Here is a 4,894-nt window from a genome sequence, read left to right as displayed (position 1 = left end):
CCCCCCCCCCCCCCCCCACACTCAGATCGGATGATCTTGCGGGAAGGTTTGGCTCCACGCCGGCTCGCCGTCTTGATCCCATCTGGCCTCGTTTTCCAGCGGTGACATCGTACTGGAACGAGGCCGCAGCCGGTCCTGGTAGGTTAAGGGCGCCCATCTCCACTTACGCTCCCATCACCAGAGTGGAGGGGTTCACCACTATCCCTCGGTACCCCCCCTTGAGCCAAGCCTCGCGGAAGCCTTCGGAGCGAAGCTGTCCAGGTTGGAGCAGCGTCCCGTCCCTCCAGGGAAACACGACCAGGCGGTGACCGCGCTCTCCAATCGAGCCCACCAGTGTGCTTTTCAGGCGGCCGCAGCTAGCAACAACGTGGCGCTGCTAGCATTTAGCATGTCAAAGAGGTTGGAGGCCGAGAACCTGCCCGGGGAGACAAAGAGCTCCCTCTGTAAGACGGCAGATGCCATCCTCAACATGTGCGCCGCTTCCACGGTTTGCCTATCGTGGATTGCAGCGTGGATGATGGTAATCCAACGATCCACCTGGCTTCGTCACTCTCCCTCGCTGCCGGAAAAGCTGCACAAGGACCTGATGGAGGGCCCCATCACGTCGGACGCGCTGTTCGGGAGCAGCTTAAAAACCATGCTGGCGAATTCGAAGTAGTCGGAGGAGATGTCGGAAGCTGTCGCCATCTCATCAAGCCGCGCGGCTCATCCCGTCCCCCAGCCCGCTGGAGAGATCGTCGCAAGCAGAGGCAGAAACATCGGCGCTCCACGGCCGCAGCAGCTTCGTCTCGCTCAGCTCCACCACCAGCCCCGCCCGTCAGAGACCACCCCTCCTCATTCCGGCAACCTGCACTTCAGCGTTTCCCCAGAGATCGCCTGCAGACGGCGCCCGGGGCAAACAAATCGCAGAGCTCACGGGGGAGAAGATTTAAAAAATGACGGTCTGCGGAGGATGTGTGTATAAATGACACAGAAGTTGAAATAAATGATTTTTCAATGATCAAGGTGTCTGTTTGTAGCCAGTCTGTAAGCTCGGATGAGCTCACAGCCGCTGCACACACATCCTCCACACATAAAGAGCCGGTGTCCTTAAATAAAGGTTTTTTAAACCTACCGCCGCTCCAACACATGACGAGACGCTCACTCGACACTACGGTAAGCGAAATAACTCGTTATCAATCAGACCCGCACGATCATCACCCAAGCGGTGTTAAACGCGCACCCGAGCGAGGCAAGCAGCCTCCATCCAAACAGCGCTGTGTTGATGATGCACGCACAGCTGCCCGGCGCTCACCGGCTCACATCGGTATATATGTGGGACCGCAGGCCGGGTCCGGTGGAGGCCCCCGCTCTCAGCGAAAACAACACACGCCTCACCTGAGCAAACGCGAGCGGCCGTCATCCACCGTGTCTCAGCGATCGGCAGCTCACGGCGGCATAAGCGTGAGACAGCTGAACGAACCCGGTGACGAGCCCCGCCCCCAGCGAGAGCGGCGCGCGTCCCTCCAGAGAAAACGTGTGTTCCTGCGAGGCTCGCAACCTTCACTCCGACAACACGGCGTTGATGAAGTCACGCCCTCCGCCTCTCAACGTTCGCACAGCGACGTTAAACATGCAGCCCCACGGCGTCATCAGCTGGCACACGCTTCACCTCAGCACACACCGGCCCACCCAGACATGAAGGTTGGTCCGCGATCCAGACGCAGCGCACGGGCGCGTGCAGAACAGCCCTTTCGAGGAAGCCTTGCCTTGGGTCACGCGGAAAACATTTCCGCGACGCATGACGGCGGTCGAGGCGGAGGATTGGATGACATCCGTTCAAAACACGGCGCATCACTTAAACGCACGTCCACTCCACGAACGTTACGCAGAGTGGCTAAAAACATGCTCGCCGGACAGATGGATGGACAGAGTGTTATGCAAGGGTTACACGCTGCAATTTGCAACCCGACCCCCTCCGTTCGGAGGAGTTATGGAGACGGTCCTGTCATCACCAGACCAAATCTCAGCCTTAAATGCAGAAGTTCAGGAGCTTCTGATAAAAGGCGTAATCTCCAGAGTTCCCAACGGAGAGGAAAACACAGGTTTTTACTCACGCTACTTCCTGGTCCCCAAACGGACCGGAGGGATGAGACCGATTCTGGATCTGTCAGCTTTCAACAAAGCGATCACGAACAGACCGTTTCACATGCTGACAACCAGACAGCGTTGGACAACATCCAGAGAAACGACTGGTTTGTTTCCATCGATCTAAAAGATGCTTATTTTCACATACCGATCATCCCAAAACACAGGAAATTTCTGCGTTTCGCTTTTCAGGTGATGAAGTATCAGTACAACAGGCTGCCTTTCGGGTATTCCCTCGCGCCTCGTACGTTCTTGAAGTGTGTGGAGACAGCCCTGCATCCACTGCACAGAGCAGGGATGAGAATTTTGTTTTACCTGGACGACCTGCTGCTCCTGTCACACTCCAGACAGGAGGCGCTGATGCAGGCTCAGGTGCTGGCATCACACCTGTTAAATCTGGGCTTCGCCATAAATTGGAAGAAAAGCTCGATTTTCCCGGCCCAGACAATTGTTTATCTGGGAGTGGAATTAAATTCAATTACCATGAAGGCTCGCTTATCACAAACGAGAATCGACACTTTAAAAAGTCAACTCCGCCACGTAAGACCTGGCAAAGTGATAACACCTGTCTCCGTCATGAAGCTGTTGGGAATGATGTCATCAGCTCACACAGTGGTTCTGCTGGGTTTGTTACACATGAGACGTCTCCAGAGGTGGTTTGCGCGTCTGCGTGTGGATCCAGTAAAACAAAAAAGACGGATGATCACTGTCCCTTCCTCTGTGAGAACAGACCTCCGACACTGGGGAAACAACCTGGTTCTGTCAGAGGGAGTTCCCGTCAGCAGACCCACGTCACACGTGTCAGTCTTCACGGACGCGTCGCTGTCAGGTTGGGGGGGGACATGCCTATCTCAAGCAGTAGGGGAGCTGTGGCCCCACCGCACATCAGCCCACATCAATGTTTTGGAGTGTTGCACAGTGCTGAATGTGATTCAACACTTTGCTCCCGTGCTACAGAATCAACACGTGTTGATTCACACAGACAACATGGTGACTGCTGCGTACATAAACCGCCAGGGGGGTGTGCGTTCAGCCCAGATGTTACACATTGCGCGAAAGCTACTGTGTTGGGCTCACCAAAACCTGCTCTCCATCAGAGCGGTTTACATACCCGGTGTTCTGAACAAAGGGGCAGATGTGATGTCCAGGGGCGGTCCACGTCACGCGGACTGGACCCTCCATCCAGACCTGATGGTTCAGACGTGGCAGAAGTTTGGCAAAGCAGCTGTGGACCTTTTTGCGACACGAGAGAATGCTCAGTGTCAACTATGGTTTTCCCTGAGCCCGCGAGACGATCCACCGCTGGGGGTGGATGCATTTGCTCACAGCCCATGGCCCAAAACGCTTCTGTACGCGTTTCCCCCACCTCCTCTGATTTTACGGTTCCTGAACCGAGTTCAGGAGGAGGGATTGACAGCTCTCCTGGTGGCTCCCGAGCGTGTGAACGCACCATGGTTCCCAGTCCTGCAACGTCTGTTGTCGGGTCGTCCGTGGAAACTGCCGTGGAGGGAGGATGCTCTCCTTCAAGCAGGAGGAGCGATCAGGAGTTACCCAGAAATAGGTCAGCACCTGTGGGTCTGGCCACTGAGCGGTCCCGCTTAGAGAGGATGGGTCTCCCTCAGGAGGTAGTGCGCACAATCCAGGATTCACGTGCTGCATCTACCACAGTTCTGTACACATCAAAGTGGACGGCTTTTCAGCGCTGGTGTACAGAGAAAGGTTTAGAGGCCACCTCATGCCCATTAGGCGGCGTGCTGTCTTTTCTACAACAGCTGATGGATAGGAAGTTGGCATTCAGCACGAATAAAACGTACGCTGCAGCCATCTCTTCCTGCCACGAAGGGTTCGGAGACAGAACAGCTTTTAATCACCCGCTGATGAAGCGGTTTCTAAAAGGTGTACAAAGACGTAGTCCTGTTTCACGCCCACTTGTTCCACAGTGGGATTTAACGCTGGTCCTGCGAGCCCTGATCAAAGCCCCATTTGAGCCTTTGGATCAGGTTTCACTTAAATTCTTGTCTCTTAAAACAGCCCTGCTGCTGGCTTTAACATCCGCTAAGAGGGTGAGTGATTTATCTGCCCTCTCTGCCGCTCCGTCATGTCTCAGAATCCAGGCTGATGGTAGTTCAGCTGATTTAAGACCAAACCCAGCTTTTATGCCTAAAAACATCACGAGCTCTTTTAAATCAAGAGCGAAATCATCGGAGGGATTTTTTCCCTCCCCCCCACAGATCAGAAGAAGAAGCATCTTTCCATCTTCTCTGTCCGGTGCGGGCGTTGACGTGTTACATAGCGCGCACAGCTGTAATGCGTCAAACTCAACACTTGTTTGTGCATTATAGAGATGCATCTGCAGGTTGCCCGTTATCCACCCAGCGCTTGTCACACTGGCTGTGTGAGGCCATTTCTGAAGCCTACAGAGCATCAGATCTAGAGCCTCCTGTCAACCTCAAAGCACACTCGACCAGGGGTATCGCATCTTCAACTGCCCTGCATAATGGTATGTCAATGCAGGACATTTGCACTGCGGCTGCATGGTCAACACCCTGCTCATTTATTCGATTTTACCTACGTGATGTGACGGCTCGTTCCATGACACATTCTGTCCTTAGTGCTCTAACAGAATGAATATTGTTGTTTTCATGGAACTCTGTTTAAGCTCACATCTGTCTGCATGCTTCACAGTGTGAGATGTTATCAGTCACAAGTTGTGTCTGTGTTTTTGGTTCTATTGTCACTAATCAGTTCATGACTATTGTTACCAATC

Source organism: Nematolebias whitei, chromosome 14, assembly GCF_014905685.2.
Source record: "Nematolebias whitei isolate Nwh7 chromosome 14, NemWhi1, whole genome shotgun sequence".
NCBI classification, from domain to species: Eukaryota; Metazoa; Chordata; class Actinopteri; order Cyprinodontiformes; family Rivulidae; genus Nematolebias; species Nematolebias whitei.
This window is presented reverse-complemented; position numbering follows the sequence as displayed.